The 17,781-nt window shown below is 51.2% G+C and overlaps 1 protein-coding gene across 3 annotated transcripts in view; it reads left to right on the forward strand.

The window, feature by feature from the left end:
• Positions 1–17,781, forward strand: part of IP6K1 (inositol hexakisphosphate kinase 1) — a 36,666-nt gene that overhangs the window by 2,799 nt on the left and 16,086 nt on the right. The window contains exons 1-2 of one of the 3 annotated variants that reach the window (XM_045856827.1): positions 8,246–8,536; positions 9,390–9,435. The exons of 1 other annotated variant lie outside the window; for it this stretch is intronic. The gene's annotated coding sequence lies outside the window, so the exon portion shown is untranslated. Of the gene's footprint in view, positions 1–8,245; positions 8,537–9,389; positions 9,436–17,781 lie in introns of those variants that run through there. One more of the 3 variants, XM_045856828.1, reaches the window with a different exon arrangement.

Raw genomic sequence — 17,781 nt, forward strand, 5'->3', positions numbered from 1 at the left:
GACATGGTAGCACTGGTCGCCTGCAGGGCCCGTAGCGCCCTGGGGGCCCACCCTCAGTGCTGCGGACAGAGGCAGGACTCCCTTGGACTGCAGACCCGAGGCCGGAAAACGGTGGTTCCGCGTCTCGGAAGCGGCTGTGTGGCCCACCGCGCCCTAAGGTGCCCATTCTGACCCTTGGAGAACACGCGTCGGGTGAGCGTGGCGGCACTGAGCGTCTCAGGCCCTCCTTCCGGTCGGCGGCGGCTCTCACTGCCGCCTGGGGCTGCTGCGCTTGGGTCGCTGCTGTTTGCTGCTGCGCACCGCCCCGGGCCTGAGTGTCCTGAGCAGTGAAGGGCAGAGCTGGGGACTGGTGCGCGGTGCCCGCTCCCTCTGGCTTGGGGGCGCGGGGCCGTCAGGCGTTTCTGCGTTCGTTGGTGGTTCCTGTGTGCACCTGACCAGAGATGGGGCCCGGGACCTCGGCCTCTCTGAACGGTGTTCCGGCCGACCGAGCCGCCTGGCCGGGGCTGGGCCAGGCATCCTGTGTGCTCGCACCAGTGGGTCCGTGCTTTTGCCCCAACTTTAAATCAGATTTATTTCTCCTGCTACAGCAGGATTTGAGTAATGGATTCTGAGTGAGAAAACCTAAGACATCTTGGTTCTTTTGTGAGAGGTGATCAAAACTCTCATGTTTGCTGCTGCGGCTTAAAGTTACGTGTCTGTAGGCGTCATCACAGATGCGTTTTGACGGGAACACAGGTTCACTCCAGTGTTGCACCCCAGTCGGGGGCTTTGTCCTGTTGAGTGCCTGGGAAACCTGCTTCTGATCGCTTCCGTAAAAGTTTCATTTCTTTTTTTTAAGATTTTATTTATTTCTTTTTTAGAGAGGGGAGAGAGAGAGAAACATCAGTGTGCGGTTGCTGGGGGCCGTGGCCTGCAACCCAGGCACGTACCCTGACTGGGAATCGAACCTGTGACGCTTGGTTCGCAGCCTGTGCTCAATCCACTGAGCTACGCCAGCCAGGGCAAAAGTTTCGTTTCTTGGTGGAGGTGTGGCTTGCTTACTCTTGTGCCCTCACTTTGCTGAAGGCAGACAGGCTGGGGAGCAGGTCTGGGAGTGGACTCTTCGCAAGTCTGAAATTTGATGGCAGTGGTGAAGAGCACCGTGAAGTCCGTAGACATGCGGGCATGTTCTGACGGATGACTTACAAACAGCCTGCTCCGTAGTCAAAAGTCGGGTGACAACGAGCTGGTGGGGGCGGGGCGGTCGGGCCAGAGCCGTGGGCACGGCCGGCCAGGCTGCAGGACGACGCGGCCGCTCTGGCCAACGGTCTGTCCGCTCTCTGAGCGGTTCAACGTGGCGCTTCCGTCCGACCCAGCAGTCCCCTCCTGGTTACTCCCTCCCGAGAACGAAAACACGTCCTCACGACAACCTGTGCACGGGTGTTCATAGCAGCATCGCTCACGGTGGCCAGAGGGGGAAGCAACCCGTCTGTCAGCGATAATGCATACAAGAGATGAGACATGTACTTAAAACGGAATATCACGTAGCAGTAACAAAGGACGTGGTGCCGACACCTGCGACAGCACGGGCGAGCCTGGAGACCGTCATGCTTAGGTGAGGGACACCAGACACACGGGGTCACGTGTCCCATGGGTCTGCTTCTGCGACACACCCGGAGCAGGCAGACCTGCAGAGCTGGGAAGTGGATCGTTGGTTGCCTGGGGGCGGACGGGAGGGTGGGGAACGACAGCTGGAGGACACGGGATTCCGAGGTGACGCGTGTGTTTGAAGGTTACAGTGACGGTTGCACCTATGTGCAGATATACTAAAAACCATTAAATTATCCACTTTAAATGGGTGAATTGTGCCCTGGCTGGTGTGACTCAGTGGATTGAGTGCTGGCCTGTGAACCACAGGGTCGCCAGTTCGATTCCCAGTCAGGGGACATGCCTGGGTTGTGGGCTGGGCCCCCAGTTGGGGGTATACGAAAGGTAACTACACACTGATGTTTCTCTCCCTCTCTTTCTCCCTCCCTTCCCCTCTCTCTGAAAATACATGAATAACATCTTTTTAAAAAATGGGTGAATCGTATGTGTGAATTACATCTCAAAGCAGTTATAAAAAACAGCTTTTATTATAAGTAATATATATTCACTGGTTTAGAAAAGGATAATACATGAACCCTGGCTGGTGTGGCCCAGTGGATTGAGCGCTGCCCTGCGAACCAGAGGGTCACCGGTTTGATTCCCAGTCGGGGCACATGCTGGGTTGTGCGCCAGGTCCCTGGCTGTGGTGTGCCAGAGGCAGCCACGCATTGGTGTTTCTCTCCCTCTCTTTCTCCTTCCCTTCTCCTCTCTCTCTGAAAATAAGTAAATAAAATATATTTTCTAAAAAGCATATGAGTAACAAGAAGAACTAGAAATAAAGGATCACCCGTAACTTCAGTGTTAGTGTTTTGGTGTCTAACCAGACCTTTACTCCTGTCTTATAACTTTTCCAAAAACGAGATCATGTTCTCCATCCTGATGTGCACCTTCTGCGGCCAGTGATGTACCGTAAATGTCGGGTTGGTGGATGGGGGGCGGCGCTGGCAGGGAACTAGGGAAGCGGAGGGTGCGGGCGGCGGGGAGTGGCGCGCCCGGGGGACAGGCTAGCGCAGGCGCACCTGAAGGTCGCTGTTGCTCGGTTCCCGCCGGCAGGTGGTGTGTTATCAGATCTTGTGACTGTTCTCTTCCTTCTTTAAAGAAAACCAGAAGTCTGGATTTTTATGTGAAATTTCCTGATTTTTAAATTTGCCGATAAATTACCAAAATTTGAGCCATTTCACTGGTCAGAGAACACCAGTTTGCCAAACTGGACGTGGTAAAAATTCTGAAGGGCCTGATGCGCCTGTCCCCTCCTGAGGCGGGTGGGACGAGGCGACATTCCGCCTTCTTGTGGGGGCCCTAAAACTTAAACAAGTGTCCTTTCAGCAGTGCATGAGGTGTCGTGGTTTTTCACATTTTTGTGCTTTTTGGGGTGGATCCACTACCTAAAAGGGCTCCCAAGCGTGGTGCTGAGGTGCCGTCCAGGCTTCCCCAGCAAGGACGTGCCTCGTGAAGAAGGTACGTGTTAGCTTGCTTTGTCCAGGCGTGCGTTGTGGGGCTGTTGGCTGTGAGTTCCGCACTGATGACGACATAAAACCAAGTGTCTGTAAACAGAAGTGCACGGAACGGGTTATGTCCTGTACGACGTGTATGCGGGTGTGGAAGGCTGTGTGTTGGTTGGCTGACGGAGGTGTGACCAGCGGCGCGCAGACACCTAGCCCCGCGTTGCCCCCGGGAGTGGCAGACCCGTGTTTGCGAACTTGGCGTTTGCAGCGGCTTTACAAAACGTAACTGCTGTCAGCGGTGAGAATGGACTGTGGAGCCTTCTGTACCTGGCTGCCTTTCCGGGACTCGTCCATTTGGATGCCTTCGCTCTTTTTTATTGCTGGGTAATATTCTGCTTCGTGGCTCTGCCATTTGCTTATGGGGACTTGGGTTGCTTCTAGTGTTCAGCTGTTGTTACTGAAGATGCGGTAAATCTTCTTGTGTGAGTCTTTGTGCGTACCTGTTTTCCCTTCTCTCCAAACCAGCATCTAGGAGGGGAGCTGCTCTGACTCCCGGGCTGTGCCGGAGGAGACGCTGTTTGGGGGACGCCGCAGAGCGGCCCCGCGGGCTCTGGGCCGGCTGTGTCGTTGCTCTTCCCTGGTCGCCCTCGGCTCCGCACTTCGTCCTCCGCGTGGCCAGAGTCCCAGGTCTGTCCGTGCTGAGTGCAGACCTGATGGGCACTCCCCTGGGGTTGGAAGTTGAAACGACCAGGAACTGTGGCAAGTGGTCACGAGCTGCTTGATTGAGGGGTCGGTTTGCTTGGGAATTTACTTTTGAATTTGTCGTGTTCCTAGAATGCTGTCGTTGATGCGGGCTGGGAGGCCCCTTGGCCATCCACGGGGTTCGCAGAGTTCATCCTCTCTGTCTCCGTGGAGACGGGCCTCGGTGACCTGTGCCTTTACAGTGTCCAGGCCGCTACCACGGCGGGTGCTGCCTCTGTAGACTGTTGGTCAGGGGGAGCATACTTTGGGGCTTGAACATTTTAATTCACATTTAACTTTTTAAAGCTTGAGGCTTCCCTGTCTGGTGATCTTTTCTGTGTGGTATTTGGAAACAGCACCAACTAGAGGGTCCTTGCTGGTGCCCTGGATTTGAACCTCTGGGAGCAGCGAGCATTGGTTTTGGTGACGAGTGCTCATCCCTCCAACGCCCTCCCGTGGAAAGCCATCTGCACGTGAGCCCGTGCGCGGCTGGTTCGGCACACGCGTTCCGTCTAACCGCTGCCGTGGACCGGTGTTCGGTGACTCCTGGGTTTTTTGAAGTCAAGAACTTAGTTGATCAGAATTCTCTTTTAAAGCTTTCCAAATCTCTTAAAGAATTAACTTTATTCTTACGAAGCCACTAAAATAACTTTTTGTACACTTCCGGCCAAGGTGGAGGCATAGGTAGCACACTGGGCCTCCTCGCACAACCAAAAGGACAACAAGTTTAAAAACAAAAAATAACCAGAACTGCCAGAAAACTGAGCTGTGTGGAAGTCCGACAACCAAGGAGTTAGAGAAGAAACATCCGTCCCGATGGGTGGGGGGGCGGAGTTGGCGGCTGGGCAGAGAGGACTCTGGGCAAGGAGGACCGGCCCAGTGGTGGCTGGTGGAGGGAGTGGTTCCACATTCATCTGCGGGTAAACCTGGAGGAACAACTGGGGATTGAGACAGACCCGCAACCCAGGGTCCCGGCGTGGAAATAAAGCCTCAAACCTCTGACTGAAAACACCTGTGGGGGTTTAGGCGGCAGGGAGAGACTCCCAGCGTCACAGGAGAGTTCGTTGGAGAGATCCACGGTGCCCTGGAACGCGCACACACACACCCACCTGGGAGTCAGCACCAGAAGGGCCCAGTTTGTTTGTAGGTAGCGGGGGAAGTGACTGAAAACCAGCAGCGAGTGGAGCAAACACCACTCTTCCTCTCGGACCCCTCCCCCACATACGACGTCACAACCCAGCGACTGGGATGCCCCGCCCTGGTGAACACCTAGGACTCCGCCCCTCGCTGTGTAACGGGCATGCCCAGACCACCAAAAAAAAAAAAAAAAAAAAAAGCCCAAAAGAACAAATCAAAGCTCCAGAAAAAATACAACTAAGCAACAAAGAATAAGCCAAACTATCAGATGCAGAGTTCAAAACACTGGTAATCAGGATGCTCACAGAATTGGTTGAGTACGGCTGGAAAACAGAAGAAACCGTGATGGCTATGAAAAGTGAAATAAAGGAAAACGTACAGGGAACCAGCAGTGACAGGAAGAAAACTGGGACTCAAATCAACCATTTGGACCAGAAGGAAGAATAAACATTCAACCACAACAGAATGAAGAAACAAGAATTCAAAAAAATGAGGAGAGGCTTAGGAACCTCCAGGACATCTTTAAACATTCCAGCATCCGAATCATAGGGGTGCCAGGAAGAGAAGAGGAAGAGCAAGAAACTGAAAACTTACTTGAACAAATAATAAAGGAGAACTTCCCCATTCTGGCAAAAGAAATAGACTTCTAGGAAGTCCAGGAAGCTCAGAGAGTCTCAAAAAAGTTGGACCCAAGGAGGGACACACCAAGGCACATCATAATTACATTACCCAAGATGAAAGAGAAGGAGAGAATCTTAAAAGCAGCCAGTTACCCTACAAAGGAGTTCCCATCACACTGTCAGCTGATTTCTCAAGAGACCTTGGGAGGAAGAAGGGGCTGGAAAGCAGTATTTGAAGTCATGAAAGGCAAGGACCTACATCCAAGATTGCTCTATCCAGCAAAGCTATCATTTAGAATGGAAGGGACGATAAAGTGCTTCTCAGATAAGGTCAAGTTGAAAGAGTTCATCATCACCAAGCCCTTATTATATGAAATGGTAAAGGGATTTATCTAAGAAAAAGGAAATTAAAAATATGAACAGTAAAATGACAACAAACCCACAACTGTCAACGACTGAACCTAAGACAAAAACAACAAACTAAGCAAACACCTGGAACAGGAACAGAGTCACAGACATGGAGATCACATGGACGGTTATCAGCAGGGAGGAGGGAAATGGGGGAAAAGGTACAGGGAACAAGAAGCATAAATGGTAGGTACAAAACCGACAGCGGGCGGTTAAGAATAGTATGGGAAGTGGAGAAGCCAAAGAACTGATATGTACGGCCCAAGGACATGAACTAAGGGGGGGGGGGATGTGGTGGCGGAGGGTAGTAAAAGGGGGAAAATGGGACAGCTGTAATAGCATAATCAATAAAATATATTTATTTTTTATTTTTTAAAGATTTTATTTATTTTTTAGACGGGGAAGGGAGGGAGAGAAACATCAATGTGTGGTTGCCTCTCACATGCCCCACACTGAGGACCCAGCCCACAACCCAGGCACGTGCCCTGACTGGGAATTGAACCAGCGACCTTTTGGTTCGCAGGCTGGTGCTCAGTCCACTGAGCCACACCAGCCAGGGCACTACCACCTTATTTTTAATTCTGTTTTTTCATATAGGGATTAAACTGCTGTTCCCTTTTAGCCAGTGACAACTCTGCTCTGATGTTTTTCTTTATCACAGATCGGTCTGGCCTGTTTTAAAGTTTCACATTAATGATCATACTGTATGTGCTCCTGCATGAGACTTGTTCCCTGTATGAGACAGACTTATTCCTGTATAAGACAGTGTAATTTGGGGGGAACAGATTCATGCTGTTGTCCGTGTCGATAGTAGTTCATTGTTTCTTGCTGTGTAGTATTTCATCACGTGAACATGCCAGTTGGTTTACTCTTCTGTGGATGGACATCTGGGCTCTTTCCAGTGTTTCGTTTACGAGTAAAGCTTCTGCGAACATTTTCGTACATGGGTTTTGGGGAAATATATACATTCATTTTTCTCAAAGGGAGTAGAATTGCTGGATCATAGGGTAGATGTATGTCTAGTTTTATAAGAAACTTTAAAATATTTTGCAACATAGTTGTACGATTTTACAGTTCCACCAATAATGTAGAGAATTCTCAGCAACATTTAGTGTGTTATCTGTGTTTTTAATGTTAGCCATTTTTGTGAAAGTCTAACAGTATCTAACCGGGTTTTTAATTTGCATTTACCTGATCACTAATGATTTGGGGCACTCTTTTCTGCCGTTGTTAGTTAGTCATTTGTTTAGCTTCCTTTGTGAGTACTTGTTCAAATACTTTGCCCATTTAAAAAGATGGAGCTATTAATATATTTTTATTATTGAGTTTTAGGCGATCTTTATATATGTTGGATACCAGTTAGATACAGGTTTCATGAAGATTTTCTCTCAGGTCTAGTGGCTCGCCTATTTATTTTATTTTAAAGATCAGAAGTTTTCAGTTTTGTTGAAGTCTGACATCCATATTTTCTTTTAAAAGATTTAAAAAATTTTTCAATTTCAGTTGACATTCAATATTAAAATTTTTTAAATCTTCATCTGAGGATATTTTTTCATTGAGTTTTAGAGAGAGAAGGGGAGAGGAAGAGAGAGGGGGAGAGAGAGAGAAGGAGAAAGAAACATCGATGCGGAAACATGAACTGGTTGCCGGCCGCATGCACCTGACCAGGATGATCCTGCGACCCCTCAGTCCCCAGGGTCCCCGGATGGCACTCCAGTCAGCTGAGCCACACGGGCCGGGGAGACGCTCAGTAACGCCGTAGCTTCAGGCGCACAGCACGGCGGCTGGACACTTACATACTTAAACAGGGTTCCCCCCAGTGTGTCTCATACCCCCCCCCCCATACCATGCACAGTTATCGCAATATCGTTGACTGTATCCCCTGGTGAACCCGCTTTACATTCACGTAAAAATGCTGCACCTTACACCCCGTGCCTGTGTTCTAGCTGCCAGCGGGTGCATGTCCATCCTGTTACTTTTCCCTCCCGGCTCCCAGCGGCCCCTCTCGCATCCGGCAGCCGTCAGTTCTCTGCATCCATGAGTGCGTTTCTGTCTGTTTGCTCATCTTGATTTTTAGATGCCACGTGTGGGTGAAGTCATGCGGTATTTCCTCTTTCTGTCTGTCTGCGCACAGCACCCTCCGGGTCCACCCGCGCTGTCACGAAGGGTGAGGCTTCGCTCTTTTCACCGCCGAGCAGCACTCCGTGGTGTGCACGCGCCGCGCCTGGCGCCCCCGGCCGTCGGTCGGCCGGCACCCGGGCTGCCCCCGCACCCCGGCCGCTGTGCGCGCGGCCGCAGCGGACACGCAGCTGCAGCGGGCACGCCGGCGTTGCGGGTTCCTCTGGGTAGATGCCCGGAAGTGGAATTGCCGGGTCGTACGGTGCTTCCTCGTACGGTGCTTCTGTTTTTAATTTCTTAGGGAGCCTTTGTGCTGTTTTCCTGTAGCGGCCACAGCAGTTCAGATCAAAGTCTCCTTTGTGAATGGGCGTTAATTTTATTTTTCCTTGCGCATTTTATGGTTGTCTTTGTTGAGACTGGACACTGGAGTGTGGTGTTCTGGTAAGTGTAGACATCGGATTCACCACTCCTTGGGTGTTGCTGGGTTTTACTGATTGCTAGAGCCTTCTGTTTGTGACCTCTCCAAACTGATCTTGAAAATGCGCATTCCTGTTGTACGTCTGTGGTCGCTGAAGTCTCTGTTCAGTCACCTCTGCAGTTGGCCAGTGACCCGATAAAGGTTTCCTTAAATATCTGGCTCCCAAAAGGGGGAAAAATAAAAACAAGTGCTGTTCTCTTACATCTCCTGGACACCTCGTCAGCCCGCGGGCGGTGAAACAGTCGGGGTCGCCAGCCGGGCCGCCCACCTGCCCGCCAGCGGTGGTGGGAGAAGCCGTCTTCAGCCGTCAGGACACGTGCCTCGTCTCTCCTTCCTGCCCACCTTCTCATCTTGATTTCCTGCGTGTCACTTGGGACCTGTGTTTAAAATTCTGTCCTCAGCCTCCCTTTTTCACTCATTTCAGCACAGTTGAGAGAGATTTTCAAGGGCATCTCTGCTTTTGTACACACACACACACACACACACACACACACACTCACACACGGAGAAGCACAGGGTTCTAGTCTTCAGAAATCCGGTAAAAACAGGGAAGGGGTTCACTGGCCCTGACTCCTCTCTTTGTCCTGAATTCATTCTGTTCCGGCTGCTTCTTGACGGGCTGGCACATCTCCGGCCTCCCGCCAAGTTTCCGTGCCTCTGGCCCCGTTTACTCTCGGGCGGGCGGGCTCGGGAGGAAGCCCCCGCACCCCGGGACCCTGGGATGGGACCCAGGAGTCCAAACAATTCCCCATCTCTTCTCAGAGGACAAACAGCAAAACAGATACCTTTAAGCCTTTCCCCTTCTCCTTGTTTCAGGCCTCCCAGCTGGCTCCAGGCCTCTGCCCACACTTCTGGTTTCCAGGTGAGGGGCGTGCCGGGCCCTGGCAGGGTGGAAGCGCGGGCTCAGGTTGGCAGCCCTGCCGATGGCCGAAGCATGGCCTCTCATTCCCTCCTCAAAGGAGAGTTCTGTGAGCATCTGCTCCAGAGGGCCCGGTCCGCGGGGTGGGGGGAGGAGGGCTGTCCTCTGCACCCTCCCGAGTGAACCGGACCTGCGCCGGTCGGTGCTGCGCTGTCCCGTGGGTGAAGCCCGAATGGGCTGGGCTCCCAGAAGGCGCTGTGACCCCTTGGGCCTGGGCTCCAGGGAACAGACAAGCAGTCGTGTTTTCTGCCGTCCTGGTTTTTGTCCCTGAACTTGAGGGTATTTCAGTATCTTTTTCCTGTCAAGAGTCTGTACCAGCTTATTGTTTCTGAAATCAGTTAGAAGTTAGTTTCCATAAAGTCCAGAGCCATACAACGCAAGCTTTGTGGTTCTTTTCTGTTAGAATGACTTATCAGTCCGTGGTGTTCTTTCTAGTTGAGTGGGTTTGCTGTTTTGACCTTGGGTTGTATCAGGGAGTAAAAAACAAACTAATGATACAGTATCAGAATTTTCCGTAGCATTCCTGAGACTGACCAAGTTTAAATATGATTTTTTAAAAACTAAATAAATTTCATATGATTTTTAAAGGACAGGATGCTTCATCGTTATCTTTTAGTGCTTAAGTGAATATGTTTAATTTTAGAAGAGGTCGTAGAAATATTGGATTTGTAAACTTTTTAATGAAAATCTGAGGAAATTTGCAAGTATACCTGTGGAATGTGAAGGCACCAAGGATGCTTCTCTTTATTTCTTTTAAAGATTTTATTTTATTTTTTAGAGAGGGGGAAGTGAGGGAGAAATAGGGAGAGAAACCTCTATGTGCAGAAGACACATCTATCAGTTGCCTCTCGTGCCCCCCAGTGGGGACCCGGCCCACAACCCGGGCCTGTGTGTTGACTGGGCGTCATACCGGCGACCTTTTGGTTCGCAGGCTGGCACTCAGTCCAGGGAGCCACACCAGCCAGGGCAGGGACACCTCTCTTTACAAAAGGATTGCGTAGCAAACTCAAGGGGTTCATCTGAGGCCGCAAAAGTATGTTGGTCGCAGAATTTGGAATTGCACGCGGGCTTCTCAGCGTGCTCGCCTGCCGGTCTCCGTTTTGAGTGCGTGTGTGAGCCTGCCCGCCTGAGGCAGCTGGTGACCAGGTATTGTCTCGCCCTTACTGTGGTGGCAGCGGCTTCCTAGTTCTTAAAATAGCCCTGACCTTGTTCACTACCGTATCTGGTTGCCATTTGTCTTTCTCTGCCAGGGCTTTTATTCATTGCCACTTTCCAGGCTTACGCTGTTGTTGAATGAAAACAAACTAACTTACATTGTATTTCCTAAGTTTGGTTGGAGTTCTTTGATAGGGTTCATTCTTTATCACGGAGGTTATTTGTATGTTTGCCTCCTCCCCCTCCTTGTGGCTCTTTCGTATTATTGATCAACCCTGTCTGACCCTCCTCCTCCTCCTCCTCCTCCTCCTCTCTTTCCTCCACTACCTGGTTCACTTTCTGTTGTCCCGCTTCTTATCCGAGTGCATTTAAACCAGTGTTGTTTTTTCAGATACCGTCTTCTTGGAGTTGAAACGCAGAATTCTGCATTTTCTTCATTTGTTGATTTGGAATTCTGGCCTGTGGCCGACATGCTTTGCTCTCTGTAAAGCCACCTCTTTGTTCTGGTTTTAGTAGCCCTCGGTCGGTCTGGAAACTTTTCTGACTTGCAGCCTTAATGATAGTAAGGAAAAAAAAAAGAGCTTGTCCTTCGTAAACATCTTCATAAACATTTTTTATATGTTGTACACTTACCCTGCGTATACGTCTGCTCCAGACCTCACACACCTCCATGCACGCATTCACCCCGGGTGTTTTCACCGCGCGGCTGCCCGTGCCGCACGCCGCCGCAGGCGGCTGGCATTCAGGGTAACACGCAGTGAACTTCGTGGAGCTGATGCAATACAAGTAAGCACCAGATACTATTGATCAGTAAAATACATAAAATGCCCCAAGGGGGTGAGCACCCTGATGAAGAGCAGAGCAGATTAAGGGGGACAGAGAATCCAGGTGGGTTTGCAGTTTAACCTTGGGGAGATCAGAGAGGTCTGGCTGAGCAGGAGGCACTGGAGCTGATCGTCCGGAAGGAGGAGGAGAGTTAGCCGCGGAGGAAAGCCGGGGAAGGAGGTCCGGGCAGAAGGAATGGCTACGTGCGCCTGTGTGTCTCGCTAGTGTGTCTCGACTGGGGTCATAAGCCCTGGGGAGAGGGCTAGCAAGTCAGATCAGAGAGAAAGGGGCTGGGGAGAATCCAGGCCTTCTGGGGCCTTGCAGGCCACGAAAGGGAGTCGGACTTCCACCCTGGGTGTGAGGGGGCGAGACTGCAGGACTTTGAGCCGAGGAGTCCCACGCTGCGGTCCTCAGGGTAACGGCTCTCGTGGCTGCCTGTGGAGGCTGTCGGAAGGCCGTGATGGGAGTGGGCTGCCAGGTAGGAGACGCAGGTGGGAGACGAGGGAGGTGCGGGTGGCCACGCCAGTGCGGCAGCGTTGGTGGCGGCGAGCAGTGCTGGGCGGTGGGTGTGTCCCGCAGTGGGGTCAGGAGGGCCACGTGGCGTGTGGCGTGGGAGAAAGGGACGAGCAGGAGTGGCTGCCAGGGTTTTGGTGAGAGCAACTGCAAACAGTTGAGCTGGGGATGGGGAAGACCGCAGCGGAGGGGTTTTGTGGTGAGGAAGAGCTGCGTCCTGTTTTGGTCGTGTTAAATTTAAACGTCCCAGGTCAGTGATTTTCAGCAGGTGTGCCGCAAGAAAAAACATGCACTACTGACTATTGACTCGGGGCACTGACCTCTTTTCCTTTAGATTGTCAAGTAAAAAAGGGTAACGGCCAACACAAGAGCCGTCCGGTGTGAACAAATAAAAAGTATACTGATTTTTTGTCGGATCAGCAAACAGTGTATTTTCAGTGCACCATGGAGTTCTAGTAGTTAGTTTACGTGAGCCGTGGGATGCCAAAGGCTGAAACCCGCTGTCCGGGTCAGGGAGGCGGGTGGGTGTGTGCATGAACTCGGTGGTCAGGAGAGGGCTGACCTGCAGCTGTAGCCAGACGAGAAAGGGCCCAGGACAGAGAACCAGCAGAGGAGACTGAGCAATGGAAAGGTGAGAGTTGAGTGCCTGGAGGCCCGGCGAGGAAAACTGGTCAGTATTTTCTTCCCGCCTCAGGAGCCTGGGACGGCGTCGGCGTCAGAACAACTGGTGGTGCGTTCTTCGTCTGACGTTTGCTGCGCACCGACATCAGGCTTCTAGCGCTGGGAAGGCTTTATGTGTTTTAATGAAATCTGAGGTCAGATTTCATAGTACAGTGCATAGTAATAGTACAGTATTGTACTTGACACACAGACTTAAACATATTAACATTTGACCATAGTTGTTTCAAGCTTTTAAAAAAGAAATAAAAATGTTGCCCTGGATCAGAGCAGACACTTTGCTGTGATCACTGTAGCTCAACCATTGAGCTACACTAGCCAGAAAAATCTTTTTCTTCTTTTAAAGATTTTATATATTTATTTTTAGAGAGACAGGGAAGGGAGGGAAAAAGAGAGGGAGAGAAACACCGATACATAAAAGATACATCAACCAGTTACCTCTCATGCTCCCCCAACCCAGGACCCAGCCCATACCCCATACCCCAGGCGTGTGCCCTGACCGGGAATCGAACCAGCGACTTTTTGGTTCTCAGGCCATGTTCAGTCCACTGGGGTTGGGGTTGGGGTAGGGCGAGGGGATTAGGTGGGGCTTTTCCAGTGTGCTCTGACAACACTTCTTATTGCTCAGGTCCTTAGTCTTGCGTGACAGGGAGCAGGTACTCGGTTACTTGGTTTTGTATAGGAAGGCCCCTAGGGTGGCGGTCATCGAGCACGGAGCATTAGTGCTGGTGACGGTGTTGCACCACATGATCAGAGTACCGCGGGGACCGGGACCCTCTTGGTGGCGCTGGCAGCTGTGTAGCTCAGAGGGCCAATGAGGTCGCAGGTGCCGAGGGCAGTGCTGCTGTGGGAAGAGCTGCAGCAGCCTTGTACAGTGACAGCTGGGAGCGGAGCGTCCAGGCTGCCGTCTGACTGCGGGGTGCAGTCGCCGTGCCTCCAGACGGGGTCTTCTGGAGACCCCGGAGTTCAGGGGTTTGCAGTGGGATGGGGATAAGTGGGCGTCGCTTTCCTCCGGGGCTTCCCAGGTGCCGAGCGCAGCCCGGGGGTGGGGGGGGGAGCAGGCTCTGTCCTGCGTGCCCCTCGGAGGCTGCTGGCGAGGGGGGGCTGCTGTCCAGGTCAAAGGTCGAGCACCTGAGAGACTAATCCTGCCAGAGGGTTTGAAAGCACTGCCTTCATGAAGTGTCTCTTGCACGGGAACTTGTGGAGGGAGCTTTGAGCACCTTCGTTCTCCATGAGTCTTCTGCTGTTTACTCCTCCTTGTTCGTCCTAATAGGGACTCCAGGCAGTGGCTCTGGCCTTGCCTTTTCCTCCCGAGTTTCAGCATGGTTTTAGACTGTTAGAGTCTTCGCTGCGCCTGCTGCCCTGACTGACGTGCCTCAGAGTGTCCGCCGGAAGGGGAGTCTGTCTGCCCCCGGAGCGGGACTGCGCAGGGAGGCCTCGCTGCCTGGGGAGGGGGGTGCACTGCCTGGGGAGGGGGGTGCACTGCCTGGGGAGGGGGGTGCACTGCCTGGGGAGGGGGGTGCACAGCGGTCCCGGAGACCGCGCAGGGACAGACAGGCCTTGTGCTTCAGGGACGGAGGGACATTTCTGGGGACCAAGAGGGAATTTCTTCTTCTGAGAGGTGTGAATTACAAAACAAAGTGATTTTTTTTTTTACAGAAAAGAAGAAGATTGCGAGTCCTAATGCATTTGAATGGATAGACTTGTGAGATCTTCATAATATGCAGCTTATTTAAGCTTTTCCTTCTCTTGTATGAGCTGTTGTGATATTTGCAGGAGACGATATCTAGTTATTGTTATTTTTTTTAACTAGAAGTATTTTTTTATTAGTCTCAACCTAAAAAACATCCTGCTGCTATTGTCATAGCCAAAGATTTTTGTCGCAGGAGGCGTGCTTGTGCCACGTGGATTTCAGACGCAGGCAGCCCGCTGATTGCAGCCTGGGTAGGGAACCCGGTGGTTTTGTGGGGGTGGGGGCGAGGTTATTTTTTGCCTTAGGGGGAAAAAGGACCACTTACGAAGTTTCCGGGAGGGAACCCTCTGGAGCAGTTACAAAACAAACACACTTCTCGGTGCCTTTTCTTTTTTTGATGTTGGTTTAACTTCTGGCCGTGAAACCAGAGTCCCTCAAGTTTTCAGTTACCTGACATTATTTTTTATACTTTGTAGCCTTAAAAGAATTTGCAAGTTTTTCTTTATGCTGGCGGTTCCTGAATTTAAGTCTCGAAAAAGACTGCCGAAGCTGGTGGTGCCTCAGGAGGCTTACGCTGCTGGAAATCAGGCCAGAGGACAGTTTGCAGGGTCTTGCTTGAGAGTCAGTTGTGCTCTGGAAAACGGGATTTATTCACTCCATTGTGTTTGTTTATTTTTTAAATATATTTTATTATGCTATTACAGTTGTCCCATTTTTCTTCTCCCCTTTATTCCCCTCCGCCCTGCACTCCCCTCCCACCAGCATCGCCCCCCCCCCCCCAAGTTCATGTCCGTGGGTCGTACATGTAAGTTCTTCGGCCTCTCCACTTCCCATGCTATACTTAACCGCCCCCTGTTGGTTTTGGTGCCTACTGTTCATGCGTCTTGTTCCCTGTACCTTTTCCCCCATTCTCCTCCCTCCCCTTGCCCACTGCTAACCCTCCATGTCATCTCCATTTCTGTGACTCTGTTCCTCTTCTAGGTGTTTGCTTAGTTTGTTTTGTTTTTTTAGGTTCAGTTGTTCACAGTTATGAGTTTGTTGTCATTTTACAGTTAGTAGTTTTGATCTTCTTTTTCTTAGATTAAGTTCCTTTACCATTTCATATAATAAGGGTTTGGGGCTGATGAACTCCTTTAACTTGACCTTATCTGAGAAGCACTTTATCGTCCCTTCCATTCTAAATGACAGCTTTGCTGGATAGAGCAATCTTGGATGTAGATCCTTGCCTTTCATGACTTCAAATACTGCTTTCCAGCCCCTTCTTCCTCCCAAGGTCTCTTGAGAAATATCAGCTGACAGTGTGATGGGAACTCCTTTGTAGGGTAACTGGCTGCTTTTAAGATTCTCTCCTTCTCTTTCATCTTGGGTAATGTAATTATGATGTGCCTTGGTGTGTCCCTCCTTGGGTCCAACTTTTTTGAGACTCTCTGAGCTTCCTGGACTTCCTGGAAGTCTATTTCTTTTGCCAGAATGGGGAAGTTCTCCTTCATTATTTGTTCAAATAAGTTTTCAGTTTCTTGCTCTTCCTCTTCTCTTCCTGGCACCCCTATGATTCAGATGTTGGAATGTTTAAAGACGTCCTGGAGGTTCCTAAGCCTCTCTTCATTTTTTTGAATTCTTGTTTCTTCATTCTGTTGTGGTTGAATGTTTATTCTCCCTTCTGGTCCAAACAGTTGATTTGAGTCCTGGTTTCCTTCCCATCACTGTTGGTTCTTTGTTTCACTTTTCATAGCCGTCACGGTTTCTTCTATTTTCCAGCCATACTCAACCAATTCTGTGAGCATCCTGGTTACCAGTGTTTTGAACTCTGCATCTGATAGGTTGGCTGTGTCTTCATCACTTAGTTCTATTTTTGGAGCTGTGATCTGTTCTTTCATTTGGGCCGTATTTCTTTGTCTCAGGGCCCCTGTTACATGAAAAGGGTGGAGCTTAGGTGTTCACTGGGGCGGGGCAACCCACGTCACTGCGTTGTGGTGCTGTATGTGGGGCAGGAGTCTGAGAGGGAACAGTGCCACTTGCTGGGCTCTGGACTGGCTTTCAGTCCCTTCCCCCACTACCCACAGCAGACTGGGCCCTGCTGGTGCTGATTCCAGGTGGGTGGGCTTGTGCACCGTCCAGGATCCTGTGGGCCCCTCCAGTGGACTCTCCTGTGAGACTTGGAGTTTCTCCCACCCCTGCAACCCCCACTGACTTTTACAGACAGAGGTTTTGAGGCTTTATTTCCCTGGGCTGGAACCCAGGGCCGCGTGGTCTGTTTCGCTCCCCAGTTGTTCCCCCGGTTTCCCCGCGCACAAGCGTGGGAGCGCCCAGCCCGCTGCCTCTCCCAGGCCTCAGCGGCTGCCTTGCTGTGCGTCCCCTCTCGCTGGCCGCCTGGCTCTGCCCCGCCTACCAGTCTGACTGTGTCTCCTGGAACCCCTGGGTTGTCCGACGGACTCCTTTACAGTTCGGTTTCCTGGCAGTTCTGGTTATTTTTTGTTTCTAAACTTGTTGTCATCCTTCAGGTGGTTGTGTGAGCAGGCGAAGTGTATCTGCCTGTGCCTCCGTCGTGCCGGAAGTCCCCATGCCATTGTGTTCAGATGAGTTTGTAGAAAGTCGTGATCCGTAGGGTCTCGATGTGGTGAGAGCGTGCCTTCCATGTTGTGCCTCCTGCCGAACCACAGGAGGCTCAGTCTGGGGCTCGGTATCTGGGTGTTTACACAGATTCTTGACCTCTAAACAGAGAAGGAACTTTCTGTTTGTCACATTGTTTTTTAGTATCTTGGTACCAGCCCTGAGGACCAGATATAATTCAAGTTCTCTGTCTTCAGGGGAGGCTTGAAAGATTAGAGAGCTACATTTTTTAATTTCTGGCTTTGGGCAGAGCACACACGTTGTTACCATGAAGGACCTGTTCTGCAGTTGCGGCCCGTTCCCTGGTCATCAGAAACACTGGCCTCTTTATGTGTGAAGTACATCAGCTGGGTATCTGGGGATTTGGGGGGTTTCTGTTTTTTGTTTTTAAAAGATTTTATTTATTTTAGGTGGGGGGTAGGGAGGGGGAAAGAGAGGAAAAGAAACATCAGTGTGTGCTTGCTCTCGCGCACCCTGCTGGGGACCTGGCCCGTATAACCCAGGCACGTGCCCTGACTGGGGATCGAACTGGCGACCCCTTGGTTCACGGGCCAGAGCTCAGTCCTCTAAGCCTCACCAGCCAGGGCGAGATACGGGGATTTTGATGCAACTACTTCTGTCCTTTCACTTAGGATGGCTTTTGCTAAAAGTGACAGAAAACCCTAATGCAGCTGGCTCAAAGCATGAGGGGAAATTTATTTTTGTTACACAACAAGACACCCGGCACTTCCGTGACAGCACGAGGGACCCTGGTTCTTTCTGTCTGTCTGTTCTGCGTGCTCAGCGCGCCGGCCTTCAAGCTCCCAAAGTGGCCG

This window comes from Phyllostomus hastatus, unplaced genomic scaffold, assembly GCF_019186645.2.
Source record: "Phyllostomus hastatus isolate PE091 unplaced genomic scaffold, TTU_PhHast_1.1 phas_scaffold_129, whole genome shotgun sequence".
Classification (NCBI taxonomy): domain Eukaryota; kingdom Metazoa; phylum Chordata; class Mammalia; order Chiroptera; family Phyllostomidae; genus Phyllostomus; species Phyllostomus hastatus.